Source organism: Falco peregrinus, chromosome 3 (assembly GCF_023634155.1).
Source record: "Falco peregrinus isolate bFalPer1 chromosome 3, bFalPer1.pri, whole genome shotgun sequence".
NCBI lineage: Eukaryota > Metazoa > Chordata > Aves > Falconiformes > Falconidae > Falco > Falco peregrinus.
Window position 1 is genome coordinate 60,040,490 of NC_073723.1, and position 26,093 is coordinate 60,066,582.

At 44.7% G+C, this 26,093-nt stretch overlaps 1 protein-coding gene across 31 annotated transcripts in view; it reads right to left on the reverse strand.

The window, feature by feature from the left end:
- Positions 1-26,093, reverse strand: part of EPB41L3 (erythrocyte membrane protein band 4.1 like 3) — a 143,182-nt gene that overhangs the window by 90,660 nt on the left and 26,429 nt on the right. For 15 of the 31 annotated variants that reach the window (XM_055799646.1, XM_055799657.1, XM_055799640.1 and 12 more), the window contains exon 1: positions 5,769-5,900. The exons of 4 other annotated variants lie outside the window; for them this stretch is intronic. The gene's annotated coding sequence lies outside the window, so the exon portion shown is untranslated. Of the gene's footprint in view, positions 1-3,330; positions 4,198-4,842; positions 4,975-5,768; positions 5,902-6,211; positions 6,327-26,093 lie in introns of those variants that run through there. 12 more of the 31 variants (XM_055799664.1, XM_055799661.1, XM_055799659.1 and 9 more) reach the window with 6 other exon arrangements.

Genomic DNA, 26,093 nt, shown 5'->3' on the forward strand with positions numbered 1-26,093 from the left:
CAAATTCAGTGGACCTGGTGAAGTAATCATCTCCAGGGTCCTTTGAGACATTACAGTTTACTGACCTAAGCTACAATTTGGTAGGGTCAGATTTTGCTATCTCCACCTAAATCAAATTGTGCCCTGCTTCACAGACAGGCTTACCAATTTCTGTGGGAAGACTGGCAGATAAAGATTCTTCCCAACGTCTGTCAGGGTGCAAGAACGGGTCTCTCAGCATAAGCATATGTTTTCTATTGTTTTCTAGGTCTGGAAGAGCTGCTTTTTTTTTTTTTTCCCCTTCACAGTTTGTTTGCATTTGCTGGCTTATTAAACAAGGTATTATTTGCACCCAGTATGTCCTAGGAAATGAGGAGATGTTACACATAATTGCCCTCAGATTCATAAGGAGTAAACAAGATAACCTCTGCTACCAGGGACCGACTCCTCCTGCTCCATTGCCACCAGCAATGTCATGTTCCCCTGCTGCTGTGAGCGGTGTCACCTCCTGCCACTGGGGAAAAGCTGCTGGTGCACCCGGCATGTGGCTGCCTCCCAGGATTTACTCACCTCCTCCGCTCCTCTGGGGAGGTGGAGAGCGCTGAGGCTGAGCCACTGCAAAGGATGAAGCTCTGCAGATGAGTAACGTGGAGGGATAATCTCAAATGGAGAGGAGAGGAAGCAGGACAGGTGCTTGGCCACCCTCCTGGGTGATGGCTAGGATGGACAGAGCTGGAAGGTCCTGACCCAGCAGCGACCCCACCAAGGAGCCCCAAGGAAGGGGTGCCCAGCCAGTGACTGCAGCCAGGCGATGTGGGGTGGGAGCGATAGGCAGGAGCCTAGCCAGGGGAGCAGGACACAACCAAAGAGAACAGCAAAACGACAGGACTAAGAATGTGGCTTGCTCTGGCCTGACATGGGCCAACAGGTGTTTTCTCTTCCTCTCTGGCATGAACATCATCCATCAACAGGGCTCCAACCAAGAGCCCATCAGGATCTGCCATTCCCACTTCAAATACGTTGCCCCGCTTGCTACCTGCAGCCCCCCTGGGACCAAAACCTAGCCCCTGTATCAGGAAAAAGGCTGCAGTAAAAGCCAAGCAACAGACACATGCCATACCTTGGTAGTTCAGATTTTAAAGTAGCCTGAAAACAGAGAAGTCAACCATTCTCCATTCCACGCAAAAGCTTTATTCTCCAACCTCTAACTCATTAAAGCAAAGCTATGACTTTTCCCTTCTGTCTCATTTGTCAGCAAACATAAGTTTCATACAAATACATGCACATGAGCATGTATCCAAAACTGTATACTGCTTTTTTTCTCTTTACACTCCCCCCCGCCCTTCCTGAAATACTTCTTTATACTCACATATGCTTTCCATTTATTCCAGCCCTTTACCCCCCACACACGCTCCAGGTCCTGGGTTTCCACATTCCTCTTTAACCCTCTAAAGACTTTTCTCAGTGGGTTCAAACATCTCCCACGGATTTCGGTACTACTTTTTCTTCTCAGCTTGCTAACAGATCAGTTTTGATAGGCAGTGAAGCTACTGAAAGGGATTCTCTGTCTGTGGCACACAATGTATTTCCAGGGTCTATAAAGGCACGGGTAAAAAAATTGAAGGGGTCTATGTAAAAATGGGAATTTCACTCTTTTTTATACTTCTACGTACTTTTTAAACTTGTATTTATGTATTATCCTTTCATATGCTGTGTCCCATGTGTTACAAATAGATTAACAAGTGATGTACAAGATTAATTTTATTTTTGCTTTTATCTGCTTTATTCAAGAGCAACCAGCTCTGCTGATACAGCCAAAGACCAAGTAAAAAGTAAAGATTTCATTTTCCTTCAGAGACAAAAACCTGACAATTACTCAAACTGCATTATATCAACTACTTGGGAAGGGTGCAGGAGATACCGAGTTTGCTGTCTACACAGAACACTGTCTCAGATTAACTCAGTTGTCCCAAATACTGACCCATTTCTGCTTTTCCACAGACATTTAGTCCTTGGCAATCCTCCTGAGTTTCCTCTGCACCAACGCTTATGGTGACAACAATTGAGAATGGCAGGGGCAGGAGCAAAGGGCCCGTAGGATTTCTCTTACCGAAGCCAAGATAAGTGTTTAGGCTCTTCTTCCCCACTACCTGTGCTGTTCTTTTTAAGAACTGGAGATCTTTCTGAAGAAAACAAGCATTTCTCTTTGGGTGTTTCCAGCCAGCTAATGCAAGAGGAGGTGCTATGTGTTCACATACGCATTTAGACTTGGACCATTCCCCAGCCATTAGAAATGGCTAATACTGGAGATTAAAAATTAAGAGAAACATGCTGTAAAACCTAGCTAATCCATCATCTTTTCAGTAGCTCATCTCTTTTAAAGGCTTCCTTTACAGCACTGGTTCAAACTGCTTAGCAATGCTTAAGTCCAGTTCTGGGTAACACTTTTATATACCCTATAACTTTCATACCAAACAAAAACAATCTATCATGATCCTTCGGAATAAACATGTTTCCAGCTTAATTTTCAGCTTAGTTGACAGCAATCATATTTTTCAATTACACACACGCATTTATTTTCATTTGCTTAGAGAGAAATTATGTCTGAACGGAACACTGAAAATTCAAACCCTACGGTTATATTTCCAGTTAAAAATGTGATAATTAAGATGCTAAAATACAATACCCCAGGACCACACTATACATACCAAAAAAACCACAATCCTGCAGACTCACAACAGCCCTCCCTGCATGGACCAACCCTTTGTTTTCAAAGCACAACATACATTGAACACACACTGAACGTACACAGATTCTCACCCAAGGATGTATTTTGTTGTGAAAAAGTCACACATTTATCAATAGTTCCACGTTGAAAATGCTGTAGCTTGAGAGACAGAGCTGATACTTCATCTGATGAGAAACAAGCATTCTTTTATAACCACTTGTAAATAGTTTGATGTTTTCCCTGAGTCAACAAGCAGTCATTTACTGGTACATGAGATTTCCATGAAACAAGTCTGAATGTCACCCACCATGAATAACACATTTAACACATTTCAAGAACTTTCTGTTAACTCCAGATCATTCCTGAAATATGAAGAAGTGATACTTCACATATTTTTTCAAAAAAACAACCGTGCATAGCCAAGGCATTCACAACCATTGCACCAAACAGCAAACCTAACAAATACAGGTGCCAGCATGCTAATCCGGGTCAAATCTACCATCAGTGTCCATATTATATATAAACCCTCCCAACCTTCAAAGAAAAACCTGTGAACAGTATTTCTTTTTCATCAAAGACTAAATATTCAGCAGGTTTCCACTACAGACAACAAAAGACCTCACCCTGTTTAATTAAAAAATTGCGTTAAATTGTAGCTTCACCTTCGCTGCTTCTTCTCGGAGGAGAGAATAAAACCCCAACTCTAGGCAGACCTCGCCAGTTTTGCTGCAGTTCCCCAGCAGACAGACACAGCCCTACCCTGCAAGGAGCCGGGGAGGTGGAGGCGCGGGGGGGCTGGGTACCACACCCTGCGGGCCCCCCCTGCTCCTCCTCCTCCTCAAGGCCAAACCTGCCCACCGCAGAAGCAGGCTCCCATCGGATGAGCTCCTGACGTGCATCTGACCAGCTCCCCGGTCATACTGGGCAGCCTTTGGGGAGAAAAGGCCATCAGCTGCATCATTAATGGAGGGATGCGACTGCGTGCATTTAGTTCGGGGAGAGGCCTGCGCTGTACTAGTCTGATTAAATATAACCGATGTATTTTTAATGCTTCTCGATGCGTTTTATGTCCTCTGCTGCAGCAAGCAGGTCTGCAGCACATTGACAGCTCAAGGAGCCTTCCTGCTGAAGCAGTGCTGTACGGAATAAACTTCCAGTGGCTCTTACTCTAATGCAGTGCTCTTGGGCTCTCTTCCCCCCTTATTGCCATGCAGGTCTCATCCCCACGTTAGAGCTGAAACTTTCCAGCCCAAGGAGACCAGCACAGCAGCGTTCACCCAGCCAATGTTATGCATGTACACACACAGGTGCAGCACGACCCGTGTATTTAACCACATCAGTGATGCAGCACGATGAGCTTGACCTTTTTAAGACTCTATGAAAGGACTGTTCTCTGTAGGCTTAAAGGAAAAGCAACTGACCAAGATTTACTAGTCAAAAACTTAGACGTTTTGCTTATAGTCTCATTTTCTGTGAGATTTAGTTATGCTTGTTTTCTTTATACAAATCTCCCAGCTTTCTATGGACACAAACAAATGCTGACAATATTAAAAGTAAAATGAAAAAGATACAGTTCAGCTCGTCACAGTGTAAAAAGACAGATGCACGTGGGACATGCCTAACCCAGAGCTGTTTCAGTTGGGGTTTGGTTGTTTTGCTGGGGTTTTTTGGGTTGTTTTTTTTGGTTTGGGTTTTTTTTTTTTTTTTTTTTTTGCAAGCAGGCCTCTGAGTTGCAATCATTTTGACAGAAAAGACTTCAAATGTTGTGAATACTTCCCCTTCGACTTACAAGAAACGCGCATGTTGAGTTGAGGGACTGCTCGCCACCTCTACCTCAGAGAGAAGCGGGCGCTGGAGAACAGCACCCGGACCGACGGCCACCTCGGCCCAACGCCGTCCCCTCGAGCACAGCCCCGAGAGAAATAAAAGCGAGACACACACCCCGGCCAGGCTGGCTGTGCTTTGCTGCTCGAGACCATCGCAGCGCGCAACCGGCGTTACCGACAAAGTTTCCGCCCCGCGGGAAAAACAAGAGAACCTGAAACGCCAAAACGCTCCATCCGCCGCCCCGCAGCCCCGCTCCGGTCACCCGCCGGCCGCACCCGCGGGCTCCCCGCTGCCCCCTCCCCACAGACCTGGCCGAGCGCTCCGCGGGGCCGCCGCTCCCGCGCACCTGGGCGCCCGCGGGCCCGCGCCGGGCAGCCACGCGCGAGCCCTCCGGCGGGCGGCACCGGCAGCGCGGGCCCGGCCCGGCGGCACCGGCACCGGGGCAGCCCTTCGCTACCGGCCTGGGGCCGTGGGGCGGGGGCCGGAGCGGCGCTGCCACTGCAGCGGTCCAGGGCTGCGATGCGCTCCGTACATAGCCACACCCACCGCATTGCAGAAGCCACGGCCGGGGAGGAGGGGGGGGACGACACACACGGGGACGACAGCCCCCCCGCCACCGCAGGGCGCGCAACCCCTGCCGGGGGGTGGGACAGAGGAGGGGCCGGGGTGGGAGCCGGCTCCCCCTGCACCGCCCAGGCGCTGTGTCCCCCAGGTGAGGGAGGCAGCGAGCACCCGGGGAGAGGGGCTTGGGGTGCGCCCTACCAAGCCAGACAGCCCCCCCCCCCCCCCCGTGCCTCTGCCGTCTACAGAAGTTTCCCCACAGAAATGCGGATTGCCCTAAAAATAAAACTGAATTAAAATTGCAACACCGCTTCTACCCCCCCCCCCCCGGCACAGCTGCGGCGGGAGCAGCCGTCCCCTCCCCACCGGGCCGCAGCGGCCCCCCAAGAAGCCCCGCCGGCTCCGCGGGGGGCACCGCTCGCTGCCTCCCCCGGCGCCCCCCCCCGGGCATCCTGGTCTCGCTCACGCCGCCCCCCGGCCCCTCCGCCGTTGCCAACTTAAAAATGGCTCCTATGAAAGAGGTTATATATATATATATATATAAAAATAAGTATATATTAAGAAAAAGGTCGGGGGTGTGCAATCTACCCGCGCCCCCCCGGGCATATCCGGTTCCCCGTGCGGGGAGGACACCGCACGCACCGCGGCGGCAGCGGCGGGCCGGTACCGGTACCTTGGCGGCGGCGGGCAGCGGCGGGGGCGCCCGGCGGCGGGACCGGGGCGCGGGGCTGCTCCCGGCGCGGCGGCCACGCGTCAGCAGCGGCAGCGCAGCCCGGCTCTGCCCAGGGCGAGCCTCCACCGCTTCCCAGCAAATCAGGGCTGCGGAGGCTCCTCCGGAGAGAGGGAGGGAAAAAGGAAAGGGGGGGGGGGGGGGGGGGGAAGAAAGCGCGAGCGGGAGGGAAGGGTGGGGGCCCAGAAAGGAGGGGGGGGGGGGGAGAAAAAAAAATAATTAAAAAAAAAAAGCCCACGCCGTGGAGAACGGCAAAAGCTGGATATCAGCAGGTTTCTGAGGCCAGTCCCCCCGGCCTGCTGCTGCGGTGCGAGGGGGGATGCCGGGGGCTGCTCCCCGGGCATACAGCTGGAAGCCACCCCCGCAACCCGCACCGGGATCCCCACCTGCGTCTGGAGGAATCCGGCCGGGTTTTGGCTCAGCTAAATTAATTCTTCTCTTTCGCAGATGAGTTTAGCTGCTGCAGTCGCAACCAAACCCTAGTGATGGAGAGACTCCCTGTGAGCTTAAAAGCTGGGCACTGGCAAGGGCTGGCTTTGATTTACACGTGGGGTTTTTGCTTGGAGGCTGGGGGGTATCAGCCTTTTTGATTTTAATTTCCAGTGACAAACCACATACACTTAAAATCTGGACCCTATTTCACTCAGCAGCATCACCAAAACTGAAAAAACCCGCAGCTTCTGCCATATACCAGCTCCCAATGCAGAACGGCTAACGCAAAACTGGAAATGACTTCTGAGTTTTCACTATGATACAGACCTCAACATGCCACATGTCAGAAATCATCAAAAATCCCTAGTTCGTACAGAAACCATTTGGGAGGGGATAATCCTACTTGGACCATTGCATTTTGGTAAATGCGTAGCTCCTCTTGGAGCACGTAACTGAGCTCTCCACTAACTACACACATATGAGCAGCTATTGGATTTGAGACGCCGCCACACCACAGCGCCCAGAGGCTCTGCTTGTTGGCTTCTCTCGGGGGGCAGAAGCAGCTGAACTTGCTCTTTCTCAGCGGAGGAACTGGCCATGGGAAGGGTAGTGATGGCTGGCTACGGGAGAGCCACAGACCAGCATGCTCTCATACTGCGCCTTCAATCCTGTTGCAACATAGCAGATAAATTAAGCTTAGTCTCTCTTTAGATAGTGTATTTTGAGAAGTCCCCAAAACTCTAAGATCCAAATTATATTCAGGCCTCTCATATGGACTGGGGGGGGGGGGGGGGGGAGGGCGGGGCACGCAGTGGAAATGATGATATCTCCTTTAATTAGCAGCATCTCTGAGGGATTTAAGAAGGGAGAGGTTTTGCAGTAGGCAGCAGACGTACCATTTCTCAGATTTGCAAAACTGCACTGCTCTGTGTTTAGTGTAGAATCAGAGCAAGACATACCTGCTGTGCCGTTTAGCAGATCTGGCACATTGTAACGTGCGTAAGAAGGAAGGAAACTTCAAAAGGAAAATGTGTGCCATCAGCCACGAGAAGGCATACCTCTAGTCAAGCAGCTGAAGTAAAAAGACTCGCATACTCTTCTCCACCAGGAGCTCTGGAAGCCATCATTAATCACAAGGGACTGGACTTGACAGCTAAGACACACATTAGAGTTAACAAGGTTTGATTTGAGGAAGAAAAAAAACGCACCAAAAAACAAACTAAGAAGAGGACTGAGTTGGTCTGAATCAAATCAAGCCTCAAAAGCAAGCTAGGAGACGTAGGAAATCTTATTTGAAAAACAATACGAGATTTACCAACTCAAACTTTTGCAGCCCTTGTACTGCCCATTACAGAGGCAGCTGCTGGCGCTGCTCTCCAGCAGTAATACACATGGAGTATTAGCACCTCCCAGCAACGCGCTGCCCTTGCACAGCACTGTAGGCTCATTTGCCCCACAGTTACAATATACTCTGTGATCCCTTTTGTGGATATACTGCATATATAATAGCATCTTCCATCCAAGGATCTAGAAGACTTTCAGCCCACTGATTTAACTCAAAACGTCAAGTGGTATTACAGGCTGTTCCTATGGGCAGAAAACCTTTGCAATATGAGGATATGAGATAGCTGGTACCTCTGGGCTACTGATACGGACCTAAGTTTCAGAGCTCTCAACGTTCGCAGTATTTTTTTTTCTTCATTTTCAAATGTTACTAATTCCAAAGTGGGTTAGTTGGCCAGCTTGCCCTGATTTCTGTCAGATGGGAGCTCCATGAAAGTTGAGGCTTCCATGAATCAGCAGTTTTTAATTATTTAAAAGAAATGTTCTTCCAATAATTTATATCAAGCCCAAAACCATACTCCTCACACAGGTGGGAAACATGAAGAATCCCGCTGCACTTCACTGGAGTTTTCCCAATGTCTGTTTACACAAAAGCAAGCTTGGATGACAAGTCCAGGCAGTACTAGAAGAGACTGAGCTCCTGCCTTGCTGTGGGACAATTATTTTATTTTTGCTATTTTCTCGCCCCCCTGGAGGTGATGCTTTAGACCTGGATGTCAGGAACAAATGAGTTTAATGGTCCAATTTGAGCCTCAGCTTGTCCCAACTCCCAACACATCAGGCTCAGCGCAGCCCAAGGCAATCCTTTCTCACCTCCACAAAAGGCCCCACTGGCAGCCAGACACACAGCCCTGCTGCAGAGATGTTCTTAACTCCTCCATTATGCTCATTTAAAAACACCACCAGCCTGGGTGGGGCGCAGGATGCCACACAGGCGGTCGCCCTGAAGGCACAGGCTTTGAACCCTTCTCATCCTGCTGCTCTAGACACACCGGCTCTGTGTGCCACAACCCATGCACCATCTCCTCTCTGTTTTGGTGGCTACAGAAAACCTCTCCCAGCCTGATCCTGTCAGGTCATCCCCTCTTCTCTTCCCATATCCAGCATGCCCCACCCTCCATCCCTGCTCAGCCCTTCTCCCCTCCCTCCACTTACCACCAGACCTCTTCACCAGCAGCCTCCCAACCCTCTATTCCTCCTTTGCCCTTACAAAAGGTACCTCTTCATCTTCCTCCCCTCCAAAGCACCTTCCTTCCCCTTGTGCCATATACCTTCCCCGAATTGTCTCCAGAACAGGATCCTCCATTTCCTACCCATGCAAGGAGCCAGATGCATATCCAAATTGCTTCTGTGTGGGGCTGGAAGCCAGGCTGCTCCCAGCATCTCATCCTTTGCAGGCAAAGGCACATAGCTGTCAAGACACCTAGGTAACCCAGCTGTATGAGCGAGAGTCAGAGCCACCCAAGAGATTGACACTAAGCTGGGGAAATGGGTAAAATAGGCAGAAAATTCTGTCCTCCATTCCCTTTTCTAGCCATCCACTGCTTTTGGTTTTCCAGTTTCTCCCCTTCAGTGAACATAAGCAACTTGCTTGGGAAAGCCCTGTGAAGGGAGAGAGGAAAGGAGTTGTTCCTGGCATGAAAAGCCAGGGATGAATAAAGACAAAATACAGCCTCCGACATAAAGCAGGTGGATTAGAGGTGGGGAAGGAAAAAGTGCCCACCTCCACGCCCCTCTTCCCCTTCCCCATGGGGTACCATTCAGAGGAGGGCAGCTGCAAGGAAAATGGGCCCATGCAGAATATTTGGCCACAACAAGGGCTGTTTTTTATAGGAGAGGGGAATGGGGAAACACACGGTCTCTGCCAGGAAAGGATGAATAGGCAACCCTGGAAGAGCAGGGACAAGGATTATTGCCCAGCCCTGGGAACTGCTGCCTAAAACATTCTTGTGATTCCCTAATTGATTGGACATGGCATTCAAAATAGCACATTACAGAAAAGCAAGACACAAAAATGCTATCAAACTCAGCAAAAGGCTATCTCAAGCCTAGCCAACGATGAATTAGCTGGGTACAGTACTTCAAAAAATGGCAAGTACCGTAGAAGTAGTAGCATTATTACACAGCATTATTAAGAAGATATTTCTTAGCAGACAGGAGCTTGGCACTATCTGTCTAGACGGGTAGATGGGTTTGGAGTCAAACTGTTTTGGTTTTTTTTTTATTATTATTACTATTACCGTATCCACTTCCATTTATTAAAGGCAAACTGTTCTGCCCATGACTCATGCAGCTTAGCTTTCTGCATGGCAATGAAACAAAATTCTCAAAATTAAGAGTGATCACTGTGAGACAGCAGATGAACGTAAAATTTAGAAATTAGATCAGATCTTCTGTCTTCCCTCACTGCAAACATAATGCCTGCAGACCTCTAACTGGCCAATATTACCATTGCCTTCAAATGCACAAGTAGTAAAAGTTCAGGTGAGATATCCCTTAGTGCAACTCAGTGACATAGCAGGTCAGATTTATTCTTGACACTGGTTTATTGACCTCAGTGCAGGGATTTATTTGGTCTGTTGTTTGAAGTCGTAGTCTGCCAGGCAGTGCCAAATCCACTCCCTTTTAAGACTATTGAAGGAACAATCAGTAAATTTGGCTCCAGTGCTTCTGCAACTGAAATCCTGCCTACAGAAGATTTACTGCAATTAATTCAGCACTGCCCTTTGCCACTTTCATATCTGTAGCTACTTTCTGACTAAGAACATTAACTGGATTATCAAGTGATTACCTCCTGCTGCAGTTCCCCTGTTCCCATTATGAACCACAGGTAACCGAATTTTATGCATCTAAGATACTTTGGGATGTACCTGAGGCTGTACCCCAGACAGACAAGAATTACTCTTCAGACAGAGTAACTAAATGGAACTTTTATCTCAGTTAAGGTTTTCATTTTTATTTGTCTACACATAATCATTAATATGGTTTAACTGTACTCTAATTTAATATACAATGACGACATGAAACAAAATACAGAAGATAGGCAATATTACGTCAACACAAGTTTATTTTGAGTTCCTAAAAAGCCTAACAATGAGGGAGGCATGGACAACTCCTACTTTCTATTAGCAACTCTAGATGCAACCTAGCTGGCTAAGACCTTTACCAAGGTCAACTCAGACCATTCTTCTTTACTGGGGTGCTTTCTGTTGAATCAGTCTATTTCAGCCCATGGAATTCTGGCTTTTTGTCCTTATTCCCACAGTGCATCCTCTACTTGTGGGGTGTTAAACAGGAAAGCATATAACTTCTTTCAACCTTTTCCATGCTGTTAAACTCTGTCTTGCACCTTAGTTACAAAACTATTTTTAGCTCTTCTATGTCTTCTTTTCATGAAGCATCCAATTCAGAGACGGATTTAAGCAGTTTACCTTGAGCATAAGGTAAGTCTCACTGACTCAAAGGAGAATCAATGCTCATATTTATCAAGTACCATCAGAAAGGGAAACACCATCCTGAATCCTAATTGCATTCTACAAATTTCTTTTCAAGACACCTCTTCCTCATGACACCTAAAATAAAACGACCTTCAGTGGCCAGGTTAATAGGCATAGTCCCCAACTGCTTCTAAATCATTAGCTCTTGTAAGCTGCAAAATTTACCAGGGAGGGAAAGCACTTCAATGAATGTTTGCAATGCACCCAACACAGTCCACCTCTCATCTTAATAAAGGTTAATAGCAATTAAAGGAATCACTAGTACCTTTTTTTATAAAGTACAATTAATAACTATGCTTATGCTTACCATAATATTAAAGTGTTACTAAGAAAAGATGTTCTGCTCAAGAATGAACACATTTATCCTATATCTGCATTGTCTTACAGTTACACATGCTAAGATGCCACTGGTTGTTTTCTTTAATGGTTGAAAGATTACTTTAGTTCCAAGGATTCCTTAGAAGTAAAACATTCCTGGCCTGGCATGTCTAAAGAAGAACTTCAGGTTCCTGTCAAACTATCCCTCTCCATTTTTATTCTCTCAGAGTGCCAGAAAAGTAGAAAACCCAGATTCAATGTTGGACAATGAATAAACTTTACTCACAGAAAGGGAAAGGGCTGGTGGTTTCAATCTACCAAATATGCTTATTGAAGAAAACAAGAAAGCAAAACCCAAAATACGCAGTGCAATTTCTTTGTCCCCAGTTAGAAAAGTGCACATTTGTTCCCAGTATGTTGACTCCTCTTGCTCTTACTACTTTCCTTGTTTACAGTATTTTAATGGCAGAAGTAGCTGCTCTTCAAAAACCAAGTACACAGGGCTGTGTCCAGCTGTGCCTGGCTGCTCCGAGCCCACCCAGCCAGACGTAGCCCTTGCCTCTCACAGTTTGTCCCTGTCCCACTGTCTGCCACGCTTTCCCTGGCCAGTTAAACGTCTGCATTACCAACAGGAGAAAATCTCCATCCTTCCCACCATTTCTTGGCAACTTCATCCCACCTCTGCCATGACCCCTTCCCCAAACCATTTATTAAGGCCACAGGAAGAAGCAGGCAAACCTAGCCAAGTTAAAACTAAACAGGAAAGACACAATAAGTCTGACCAGTGCCTCACCATGATTCTCCACAAGATCTCATCAATGCGAGACCGAGAAGTGGGGGGTGTGGTGTGACACGAGGAGTGGGGGTGACGGCAGAGTCACACCACCACCTCCTTTGGCAGCTGTGCCAGCCTGTGCTGGCATCAGACTGCAGTGCTGGCCACCAGCCTTTATTTATGTGAGCAACTGCTCAAAATGATATCCCTAACCTTCAGCCCCTGCCTGCCTGGCCTCCTAGGGACCAGTCCACTCCGGCTAACAGGCCATCTGCACACACCCAGGAGCTCCTCCACCTTATAGCTGCTTGGACGCTCTCGAAATGCACTGCCTTATAAAACCATACTCTAGTTCAGTTTACAGTTTAAGTCTCACATTCAGGTGATGGAACACTGCCAGCAAAGCCAAGTTGAAGGTAGTGAGAAGAGGAAAAACCCATTCCCTTCCCTCTGCTTCGACAGCTCATGCCCCCTGCAACTCACTCCTGCTGTCAGTATTCATGGAGAAAAATCAGGAGGTACCAGTCCAGGCTCCTCGTGTCTTTCCCTTGGTAAATACACTAGCATAGCTTAAAGGCAGGTGTCCTGTGTGCACCCAGCATGCCGTATCCTGGGATAGAAAAGTAGCAGAGTCACACTAGGCTGGCTCCTTTCTAACCGACACACAGCTAATTGCTAACTGGACACAGACCTGAAAAACAGCCCCTGGGATCTGAGTTTGTATCTCTGTAAAACTCTTAATAGCATGAAAATGTTACTGTTACATTAAAAGGGGGGGGACAACGAGGGAGGGACCAACATCATTCTCAACTCACAGCTTTAAACTAAACAAATTTCACTCATCAAAATGACAAGTGACATGTATTTGTCCCCTAGGCACTGAAAAATATCCAAGAAAGGCATCCCAACCTCTCATCCTTTTGAAAAGCTTTTTACGCTTTGCAAATAATGAGTATCTCGAACAGCCTCTCACAGTGCAAATGTTGAATTTACCACACATCCCCTGAACCAATAATTTTAGGACTGGGTTTGCTCGGTCACCACCGGATTGCTCCCGGTCTGCCCGTGTGCAAACATCTGTCTGGCTGCTCCCAGAGGGATGCACACACAGCCCAAGTTGCCAAGCAACACCCTTGATGCCTTAAGCATCAGGCCAACTCGCCTGCTTTAAAAAAAGTTACTCGGAAAAAAGGCTGATAGGAAAGCACAAGCTTATGTAAGGACCCTGGGTTTAGAACAGGTGCTCTGCCTTTTTCCCAGAAAATATCTGGGCACACAAATTGTTCTGGGTAGTAAAATAAATGTAGCAATTCCTGCCCTGGCCTCCAAAAAAATGCAAACAATTGCGTGGACTTGCTAAGGTTGAAACTGAAATCTAAACAAACATTCAGGTTGAAAACTATCCGTTTTCTGGGTGGCAGCAAAGTTTGCTGCCTTCCCATCCCTTACCCAAATCAAGGAACAAGCAAACACTGATACAATGTATCTGCTTATAGGTAAGCACATCTCAGTGGTTACAAAAGAAACATAACAACAACATATTTACAAAACACCTCTGAAGCAAAGAGCTCCAGGCTGCATTCCCCCCCCACATTTGAACTCATTTTGCTCAAGTGTCAGTTCCCAAGGTCCTCCTTAACGCAGCCAGAGCAGCCAAACACTCACACTTTTCAAGGTTTCAAAACAAACAGAAAAAGTGGGACTGTAATCTCTGTTGCAAGATAAAGTCATATTACTGGTGTCAGGGCTTACAAACAGTTGGTCCTCAGTTTCCCAGTTTGCCCAAGGACCCTGATGAGACCACTGTGACTGATCACACCACTTTAACGCTTTGGTATCTTGAGGCATGAAGCTGTTTAGGAAAAATTTACATTGCCATCGCACCTATTAACAAGTACCATGTTCTTAACAAAAGTAACCAGAGCTCATGCTATTTGGAATTTCACTGACGCCTGAGGTGCCAGACAAGTGTAATAAGGCTGTAAAAGGAGTATTTTCACTTTAAGACTTTGTTCTCTCCTGATAAGACACATAACTGCAGAAATAACAAAAGCCACATTTTCTCAAAGGCAAAATGTAGTGGCGTTGACATGAAGCACTGCATTTACACTATGTGCAGCACACAGCTGTTGCCTTCGCAATTGCAAGAACTCTATCATTCCGTTAGTTTGGAATAAAATGTCGCCAAATCCTCCAATTCTGACTCTGGTATCAAATCAATTTTTGCAGGTAGGGGCTACTTTGCCACTTTTTGTACAGCAGCTAATCTATAGTTTGAGTTATTTTAAGTGGAAGGAAGACATGAAAAAGAAATGTGAGCAAGCCAGATACCCTCTGGAGGCAGTTTTATGAGTTTTCGGAGGACTTGAACGAGTTCCTCTGCTATGTTCCTTTCACATTTTGGGGAGAAAAGTTGGAAAGATGGAAATTAAGCATGGGAAAGATTGTGTTTCTAAGCTTTTATCACTGCTTCTTGTCCTCTACACTCCACCTTTACCACCACCAAGCCCAACGCTCCAAATATGCCTTCAGATGTTTCTGTCAGGCAAGAGAGACCATATGCAGTAGCTGTATGCCTGCTGACAGGCAGCGCTGCACACGCTGACTGTCTATCACAACATAACACTTCCATTAGTCAAACAGGCTACCTGCCTGCTACGGCCACCCAGGACATTCAACGGCTGAGCACAAGCCAAAGCAAAACATTTTCCTATAGAGCGCCATGGTCTCCCTCTAGGCTCTTCTAGACCACCATGGCTATACCACCACCACTACTCTTTACTTCTCTTAACCACTATGCAGGGTCGATTTGAACGAGTAGCATCAAAGATGCTGTAGCAGTGTCTCGTGGCATAGAGCCTCCATGTCTTTCCCCATGCCACCCACCCTCTGGTTTGAATTAGGCATACAAAGCCCTCCTTTATTTTCCTTTTTGGGGGATTCTGCCACTCTTTGAAGGAACCTGAAAGTGATTATACAGATGAATATGAAACCTGAGCTCTTGTTCTCATGTTCCACCCAAGTGAAAAGGCAGGAGATACAGCGGCTTATTCTCAGAGAACTCAGCCTCAAGTTTCCACCACAACTGAGGCAACATATTTCTTGCGGTGCAAGAGTGCCAAAACCTTTCAGACAGCAAGATCATTTTTGTGTAGCACTCTGAAATGAGCTTCAAAGAAAAATTGTTTTCATATCATCAGTAAAATCCTCACCGGCAGGTTTTAGGTCTTTCCCGCCACCCCCCCCGCTTTAAAGAGCAGCAATTAAGAATAAGAGTAAGAATAATTAAAAACCCCACCTTATAATGAACATTACTTAGAGTAACATGACAAGAAGCCTACCCTTGGAGAGAAATAAATTTTCTGTACTCCACAACTCCCAAGAAACCAAATACTCTGGCATATGTCCACTATTATGATTAAAGTCAGGACTTCTGAAGTTAAACTCCCCAAAGATTACCTTGCAAAGTAAAACAAAGCTAAATTTTGTTTTTCTGTAGCTGACTGGGATCTTGAAATGCACTTGCAAAGGCTGCATCAACACAGATATCGTATTCACTCACCTTCTTCAAAGCCTCTCCAAAGTTAAAATTATGTTGCCCATTATTTATCAGTTTTATTTAGAGTAATCTAATAAAATTCTCACTTTGCAACTTCCCAGACATCACATTCTGTGGCACGTTTAAAGTTTGTATAGAATTCATCAGTCAATGAACTTAGCAGAGCAGAGCAACATTCAGCAGGCAATTACAATGTCTGGAAAATTTGCCATAAAACAGTGGTTATCGTGCACTATATCCATGCAAACTGAGCTATTATGGTAAGATTACATAGCATGTTACATCTTATTTTCTTGTCTTGTAGGTCCTTAATACCCTCAGGTTTTGTACCAGGAGTACAGCAACTGTTGTTAACCACTTCTTGTTAACTCTTTTAGTGTCTGAAACACTTTCATTGTGTAAGGGTGGTGTAGAAAAAGTGAAGTGAATCTGATGGCTGACTTGAAATCAAAAGTAGTGATGCCTATTTGCAGAAGCTAGGATGCAAAGTGGCAGGGCAAGAATTATAGTACCTTGTTCAAACATCACTAATTCATGGTGTTAACACTTCTGAAGTAAAATACAGATGAGGTAACTCTCTAGAAGAAATATGTGTTTATATCTCTGCTTGATTAAACAAAAAACTTCAAATGCATTGGCCTGCACTGCATTAGCTGAAAGAAGAAAACAACTACCAAAGATACTCCATTCAAAATTTGTCTTGGGACTCTACACTCCAGATCATGAGAAGTTTAGTTGCATAAACTGTATGGAAACAAAATTAAGATCTCCATAAAGAGAAGAAAACAAAAGAAAAGTGAGTTGTTTGGTTTTCCCTATTTACAAAAGAAAAAAAAAAGTGATGAAAAATAAGGAAGTTTTTCAAACATTTACAGTAGTTGTTTACCAAGTGTAAAACTTTCTAAGTTAAGGATACGGAATGTTTTGTTTTGGGTACAACCTCCTCAGCCCACAAGAAGTGGTTATAGCTATGCCTAAGCAATCCCAAATATTTGGGAGTTTTACTATAGGGAACAACTGTACACCATATGCACAGAGATGGCACATCTGAAGTAGAACATGAGAGAGAGAAACAACAGCTGCTTGCAACTGTGCAGCTAACACTGAGCTTGGACAAGCCCATGGAGCACCTCCACCCTCTGGGCCACCACGCTGCAGACCTGTAGTGGGAACTCACCTCCACAGCTGCAATGCTCAGCAGCAAGAGGGCTGACAAGATGAAGAACACAGCCAGTGTCTTGGGTACCTGAGTGCACACATGCCTGAACATGACTCCCGATGGTACCAGGATCGCAGGAAGCCTGTATTTTAAGCACTGGGATGTGGTCAGCCTGGCTTGTTGTGAAGGACAAATAACAGCCCTGAGAAACTATGTTCTGTGGAACAGATGAGCTGCAAATACCTACTAGTGGAGTGGACTAAAAAACAGCCTGAAATTCTTACTGGAGAAAGCATTTTGAAAGCATTGCAATGTAGCAGTAATATAATTTTCAACTGTATTGTATATTTTCTTTCCCTATTTTCCAAAGTTCCTGTACTTATTTCTGTATCAGGCTCCCTTTACCTACATATATTTTGGGAAATAAAACCTATCAGGTCTTTCCAAGTGTTTCAATTCCCCCTTCTTTCTCCCACCCACTTCTTTACATCTCCTCGTTTCACTTAAGCCTCATGGCTTCAAAGAGCAGTAAAGTAACTTGTGGAAGAGAAGCAGAGTGTTGTAACAGTCTGCTACTAGAATAAGGCAATTAAAAATGGGAAGGAGAGGTAGTATGAATCATGCTGAGTCATCTGACATTCTTTAACTCACACAAAAAAAAAAAATTAACCTTTCTAAAACTTTAAGTTAGTAACAGCAACCCAGCACTGTATAACTCAGACTCCCCAATGGACAGCCAGTATAAACTGTTAGGATCTGCTCTTACCCAGGCTTTTTGTATCTCTAGAGATTATAATTTTCTTTACTTTTTGTAGTCTTCATTGTACTGCGATAAAGTTTACTTTCTAACTTAAAAGAAACTCGAACTAATCATGTGCGTGAGAATGAGAAAAAAAATAATCAAGCCATTTTATTCAAGCGTTCATCATTACACTGAGAATGCACCAACCTATTTTAACATCTATTATGTTTTCTAGTAAATGATTTCAGGAGGTGCTGTCCTCAAGTTACAAGAAACATAAGGATGTTCATGATCAGAGTCAGACCAAGTAGTTTGCTTAAATGAACAGGTTTAAAATCTGATTTGAAAGCTGCACTGAACTTAGTCGCATTGGCAAGAAGAAAGGAGCAGGGAAGGCAGAAGCAGCCCTCCCTCCTCGATCCCCATTTCCTAATGCATATTCTGCGCTCAGGCAGCATCCAATAATTGTATCGGATCTCACAACACTGCTTCTCTGCCTTGGGAATTAAACTTCTGTGAAATAAAGAATTCTTCTCTGCCTGAAGAATTAAAGCGGTACTACAAAACACACAAATAAGCAGCCTCTCTGGCTTGCCGCGCATAGGTTATTTCTCGGTGCTGCTGATAGGCCTTATCTTGACATGTTCTTTCCCAACCGAACCACTGAGAAGCAACAGAGACTTTCTAAACCTCTGAAAAATCTTATCACTCACTCACTAAGAGCCTGAAACAAACTATCAGGAGTCCCAGGAAGTACAGCAGAGGTGGAAAACAAATAAATAACATTTTAAAAATCAGTTATATCTATAACATCTGCCACGGTAGTTTTGAATAAGCAAACACGATACTCCCCCCTGCAACACGCAGGTCTAATCTCAGCAGGTCAGTGGGTGAAGTGGGTGAATGATGCAAGGGTGTCCTCCCTGCCCCTGCCCTGGGCAATGTGGTAACCCTAGTGGTCAAGCAGCCAGCTCAACAAATCCAACAGAAATATAGTGTCAAATAGAAACAGTGCATTGGCTGACTATTTTACAAAGTAAACAAAGATCATTTTAATAGCTGTACAGTTGTATAAAAGTGTAATATGGGAAACTAAATTCTGACTCCATTTCTCTATTTGTGTTTTGCCCAGTAGGAGTAATGCTGTATTCACTGAAGAATGAAACAGCTCCATTATGCCCAGTAATAAACTAATAATTACAAAATACATGCTCATCCCAAACATATTCTAGCATATGATTACAACCCATTTGATAACGCAATTCCAAACACAGTTAATATTTGAAAATTACACGCACACTCACATGGGAAAGATAGCAACTGTGTTTAACGTGGGTAGTTAGTGCAATTACAATAATTTCTCATCCAAATTATGTGCAGAAGTTGATTTTGCATGTGGCTCCTGGCATCACTCAGCAGACCCGCCCTTTCCCCCAGCAGCACATGAAGGTCAGCTGCTTTTAACGCCGGAAATTTAGTGAAACAACGTGGTTTGTTATTGCATTGAAACTGGTTTTAGTCAGCGCAGCTCACAGCTAAATGGCAGGCAGAACAAGCAAATTCAATTAAAATAGCTCTGAGGCAAAAAGGAGATGAGTGTATTAGGAAAATATAAATGGGAATTTAAATGGGTGCTACAAGAGCATAACCAGGCCATAACACAACCATGCTTTCCCCCTTTTATACCCCCATTTTTCCTCTAGATATGCAGAATATTTTTAAACCGGCTGCTCTACTTCACAACTGTATCTTACCTCAGCATAGAGCAAGCAGACACAGAATAGCCAGAGTTTTCACTGTTCGTCCCACACCAATTCTCTCTTGCAGAGGAGAACTTGCTAAACACATGGTCTGGAGTATTCCTCTTTCCCAAGCTTAATTTCTGTCCCCTGCCCTGTTCTGAGAAGGCACACAGAGCATCCTTTCCACAGGGAGGCAGGCAGGCACACAGGGAGGCGGGCTGGGTGCAGCAGGGGTAAGAGCTGCCACCAGCCCCTAGATGAAGGAGAAGGCAAAGTGCGGTGCAGCCCCTAAAGCTGCAGGGCTGCTCTGCCCAAGAGCTTCAGAAATTAGCCTGCAAGTTATGCAGGCCATCGAAAACATTACCAATATTCACATAATCCCTTTATTATTTATTTTTATTTTATTTTTTAAATTGTTGCAAGACACTGCTCCACATATTGTCAAAGACAGCAGAACATTTTCTTGGGCTCACTTGCTCAGCATCAGAGCAGTTTGGGACCTGTTCTTTAGAGCTTGTTTTATTCTAATGAGTCCTAGAGAATAGTGTCACTCATGAACTGTGCAGCTCCATGCCTCCCCAAGAGCCAGGGTCTTCTGGACTTGAGCTCATCTGTGCCTTGCTTTGCAGTTAATTAATCAAATTCCTTCCCTTCATCATTGCTTGTGGCACCACTTATCTCCAAACTGAAGAACACTATCTAGATAAGGGAGAGTCAAACCCATTTTAGTCCTACCAGATACCAGGTGGTCCTACACAACACGTAAGAGAAGCAAGAATAAAAATTACATTTTCATTGTATTCGACTATTACTGTGTCTCTCAGTGAAACAGTTTTTTTAAACGCAATCGCATATGCGTTCTCCTAACATCTACACGTCTCTTCTGAGAACAGCCTTAACAAAAACTGGCTTTCAATAGGTCTCTGTCACCATAATAGCTGTGATGTGCAGCTACATCCTTCTGCACCAGCATGGGACCAGATACCAGCATCCATCTAAATTACCAGTTTGGTTCTGTTTCTGTGACTCTTCCGCAAATTAAAGAAAAAACAAACAAAAAAAAGTCATCAAAGCAATGTTTGAGTAACACACGTTACTGAAGTTCAGCCTCAAAGTATTTACTCTTCAGAGCTAACTAACAACAGGCGTTTTCTGAACTAACACCAGCCAAAGCTGGTTTGGTTTTTTGGTTTTTGTTGTTTGGTTTTTTTTTTTTTTCTTTTCTTAGCATCAAAGTAACACAACCCCAAGCACAAGTATTTTACTTTCACAGAACATGCCTAAATTTTCCTTGTGGCTTCCACAATAGTCTTAAATCAGAGATTTAATGGATTTAGGATGAAGACAGACTTCATAGGACACTGAATAAAACCTTTTCTGTCCTTAGTATCATGTACTGATTGGGCCACCATTTTTAAAGAAAGATAAATACTTTTCTCCTATCTTTCATCCCATCCTCCCCCCATTTAATTATATAGTTCCAGGGATCTTTTCAGGTATCAGTATGAAAATTAGAGAACTTTTCCTATTGATACACATAAATTACATTATTAAGTCTTCTCCTATAGCAGCATCACACAACTCAAGGCAGTGGTAAGAGTTAAAGCATGCTATACCCTGTACACATCAACAACAGATAACCCTTGTTTTAGACAGGATTAAGATTAGCAACAATGCTAAAGTGAAATTATTTTGAAACTAAAACCACTTTTCCCAGTGAATCCAAACAGCTTCACATTTTTTACATGTAATTTTGTTTATGTTGTGTCTAGAGCAAGTGTAACTTGGCAGGAGTGCAATACTCTGCAGACAGATATGGCAGCAGAGGAAAAGATGGCAACTCTAAAAATAAATGCTCTAACAGTATCATAAGCAGAGCCAAAGCACAGATGAAATACGTATTTGCTATCAGCGAGGTGAAAGGGATGGTGGAAGCCCATGCAGCAGAGAGGCCCTCTGAAAGACCATTTTTACTTTTCTTTGAGTGAACTGGGCAGGACAAACTGTCCCTCTCCTTTATGCTGGTAACACTGAGCATGTGAACAGACTGAGAAGCTTCAGAGGAACACATCACGATGGCCAACTTCTACAACAGAAAACTGACAAAACAGTATAATATATTACATTAACATTAATATTAAAGAATCCAGTACTTAAAAAATGCCAGAATTAAGTTGCCTTCCTCTGATGCACTATTTCAAATCCCCCCCTTCCCCCTCTCCTTTTGTCTGGGGGGTCAGGAAAGAACTGCTGCCTTATCCGTGTAAAGGGTGAAAGGTATTTAAGGAATTGAGCTATGAAGACGGAATTATCAATTTCCTCGCATGCCTTCCTGTAGTGCTTAACTCTGGTAAACTACCACTGCAAGAATAGCCTTCGATACTGAATCACAATGTTTCCACCCACCACTTTACACAGGAGACTGAGCCACTCACGTTGAAGTCAAAAGCATCCATCAATTTGGGATGCTGAGCTTGTGCCATCCGGGGAAGGGTGCTTACATCACTTGGTATCTTTAGCACAATCCAGTACTTTTCAGCTCCAGCTCATCATTTTTGCACCGTGATTCTCAAATCTCAGAAAAAGGAAAAATCAGATAAAGCAACATAGCATCACTAGGGAACCCTGGGGCAACGGACAGGACTGAATGATCGGTCAGGTCCAGTCTGCTACTTCATCACCTGCATTGCCTTGCCCCATTTATCACAGCCCTTCTGTAAGAAGTAAACAGGAGGCTGGCTGGCTTCCAAGCACATCACTGAATGAGTCTACCCAGGGCAAAGCAAAGATACCACGCTCTGGTCCCTTCCTCTGACTTGCTTCTGTTCTGCCCCCTTTGTTTCCCCCATGTTCTGATCCTTCTCATACTCTCCACTCTAAGGCTTTTCTTCCATCCAGCCCTAGTCATATCAACTTACTCAAATCTTCATTCAACACAAGGTTTTCGCGCAGTATTTCACTCAGTATGGCCTTGCCAAGAAGCCATGCACCCTGCTAGGCTAATAGGCTTTGCCTGAAAGCACAAGAATAATAGAATTTTTGAGAAAGGACTGTCAGAATTTGAATACAGGTAAAACAATATCTTATCCTTTCATTCCTGAAAATAAGGTTAAGATAATTTTGGCTTCGGGAAAAAACAAATCCCTTCTCTTCCACTCCAAGTGAGGCACATGCTCATTTTGGATAAAAGGGTTAGCCTAAGTGTTTCAAATTGGGAGTAATTATGGGTGGAAAAACACTTCCCATGAGAAACATCAGACTATCAGTTGAAATAACTACAAATAAAAATCTTATAAAGCATAAGATTATTTGAATCATTGAATAATTCTGAGTGGAAGAGGCCTCTGAAAGTCACAAAGTCCCAGCTCTTGCTGAAAGCAGGATTAACTTCAAAGTTAGATGTGGTTGCTCAAGCCTTTGTTCTGTCAAGTTCTGAGTATCTTCAATGATAAAAAGTCTGCATACTCTCTGGGAAACCTGTGTTGATATTTCATTATCCTTACTGTGAAATTTATTTATTTACACCTAGCAGGAATTCCCCTTTCTGCCATGCACTTTCAAGATGAGCCTGCCCCACTTTACCTACAAACCATTCATGCATAGGATCCCACTTCAATTTTTCCTTCTCCAGGATAAAGTTACGCTTCCTTCCTCTCTTGGTCTATCATTCTGTCCTTCAGCATCCTTGCAATCTTGATAATCCTCATTCTAAAACTGAAAGCCTTTCTTCCATGGGACCAGGACCCAAAACTGGGCACAGGGCTCCAGATGCAGCCCATCCATTGCTGAATAGAGGGGACTTCTCTTCACATGCCATCTATGCTCTTTTTAATCATCATGGACATGGTTTAGCGGTAGACTTGGCACTGTTAGGTTTACAGTTGGACTCAATCCTAATGGTCTTTTCCAACCTAAATGATTCTGTTATCTCTCCCTATGGTTGGCCCTCACTGCTTTAAAGGCACACTGCTGAATTACGCTCAGCTTTTCCAAAGGGATTTGTACGTCCTTCCCCACAGGCTGTTACTAAGGCAGTCATCCTCCAGCCTGTGCTGCTGCTTAGGTTTATTCCCTCCTAGGTGCAGTACTCTGCATTTTTTTCTTTGCCAAGCTTCACAGGGTTCTCTCCTAGTCCACTAATGCAGCTTTCTGTGGCTCTCCCTTCCTGCACCTCCTCAAAAATTCAGTCCTTTGCACAGCACTGTTAACAGCGAACGGGAATCACACCTAACAGCGGAAAAAGTCTTTGGAGCATAAAGTCACCTGGCAGGTAATCCTGGGACACCTCTTAACAGCTTATGTTCAAGCCTAGGACTGAGCCGGCTGCTGCTCAGTCATGGAGCTGATACGCATCCACTGCCTTCACGGGCAGCCCAAGCAATGCAGTGCAAACGCTGCTCCTGAAGTCTTCATTAGAAAAGGTCCCAAATCACCTTCCCGCAGAAGGAACAGGATACATTTCTTCCAGCATTGCTTTTAGGAACATTAACTACCTTCACATGAAGGCACACAAAAAACAATGCAAGCCAGGGAGTACTAAACTAGACATACAACGAGGAGGAATGACTGATCTTTCCGGGAATGAGATGAAGGATGTAGAACTGATAGGGTTTTTTTTCCCAGTCCTCTGAAAAGAGCACGAAGCTGATGGATGATTTTTTGAAGGAACATATTGTTTAAAATGTTGGCAACACATCACCAACCTTTCGGGTCTACTTAATCAATTAAAATGGCTGTCTCCGAAAGAATCAAATTAATATTAAACATGAAAGATGAAGAAAAAGCAGGAAGCTGGAGAAAGGAACAGATTTAGCTGACTCATCCCTTCGGGATTCCTGTTTAATGACACTTTGCCTACAACGGAGAGAGAATATTTCTCAAGCAAAAAGTTCATGGAAGGTAAATCACTTCATCCATCACCACTGAAGCAATGTAATGATGCTAAGATGCTAATTGCCATCTATGTTCCTACAACATTTAATTGAACCGGTAAGTGACGTGGCTGGCTTCTCCCCCAGAAAGGTTAGCGTGTGGCCCCATACAAAAATAGTTGCTGGTGATCTCAGCTGGGATGTAATCACCTGCCCACGCCAAGAGCATTGCAGCTCTGCTCGTCATCAGACAAAATACTGTAACCGTGTCCCTGTGTACCCGCTCTGGCCAGCTTTGCTTCCCAAGCAGTAAAGCTGCATGTGCTACTGTCCTAGAGGGTTTTTGGTGTGATTGCATGTGTTATCTAGGCCTCTGCTAAAGTGACATGAGGAAAGCTGCCCAGACCCCCTGAGCACACTAGGGCTTGACATACATTTCTACCGTGCAAAAAAAAAAAAAAAAAAAAAAAATTGCTGTTTGCTAGCAATTCAGCAACAGTTGTGGTTTTTGGATTGGATGTCAGGGTCAAAAAGCTAGTTGTGAAAAAACACAGATCTCATGCTCTCTGTGTGCAGCCAGATTCTCATCTGGCCCGGGCTGGCAGGGCTCCACGTTGACAGTCTGGCTCCCAGTGTAGATGGGCCATAAACATGGTCTTTGCTTCATCTGCAAGGCTTGGGGTAGCTTAAATTTGACTGAATGAAACTTTACTCTAGGGTTTAGAAGCAAGTTATTGAACTGACTTGTTAAATTGCGTTTCATTAGCAGCAAGAACATTACAATTGTACCCTTTGTTATTTGAGCCTTCAATTAGATTTTGTCAAGGCTGTTTCATAGTTTAATTTTCTAGAGCACATGATTCTGAAAGGTTGTGCAAAGGGCATAAAAAGCAGCAATAGAGTAACGACTTTCTGAGCAGTCAGTTAGGGGGGGTGGTGAGGGCAATTTATTTTTGAAAATAACAAAATCAAAGTTTTCTAAGGCTTCTCAGATCAACAGTCCTCAACGACTTCATATTCAACCAGCATATTCTCAACCTAAAGACTTAAACCCTGAGGAACATCACAATGTGAGAGCTTTGCACACCTATTTTTAAGGAGCCTTGGCGAGTTGTGATTTCATATGCATCACAGTGAAAGAATTGCCAGCTGCCAGCAGAAAAGAACAGGAAAACAAAGTTTGAATTACTTCTGTAATTCATCAGCTAGGTATTAAGGAAAAAAAAAAAGAAGAAAAAGAAAAAAGGTATAATAGTCCATGGACCTATGGATCTTACTAAAAATGTTTAACACCCTGCTTATTGCCTTCCCAAAACTAATCCGCATATTCTTATATACAACCATTTTATGTTTTTGGCTTACTTGAGAAGCCCTGTGATAGTTTTAAGTTGTAGGTGCATGGACTGGCTGATGAACTTCAAGACTGGAGGACTACAGTGTGCTCTGAGAGCAGCCTGGGCTTGGGAAGTTGTCAGGAACAACAAGAAACACAGCCACTCAATTATCATGTGAAATTTCAGATCACACCATTCATCACAAAAGATAAGAACAGATTTGTGTTAGTTGTTATGTAGCTTCTGAGAATAATTCAAGGTAACAGGTTTAACCTCCCAAAGCACTACAGTTTGGGAGCCCCTTGCCCAAGAGCTCTTCTTCACCTCCCCAGTCATATGTGACAGCAGAAGAAGAAGAGAAGCTCCAGTTCCCTGAGAGCTGCTCAGAGAACATGCCACACAAAATCCCTTCAGTGTCCTCACCATGCTGGAACGCTTCCTGAATACACTGCTGAGGACATAGGTGCTGTACTGGGAAGCTGATTCACCCTACTC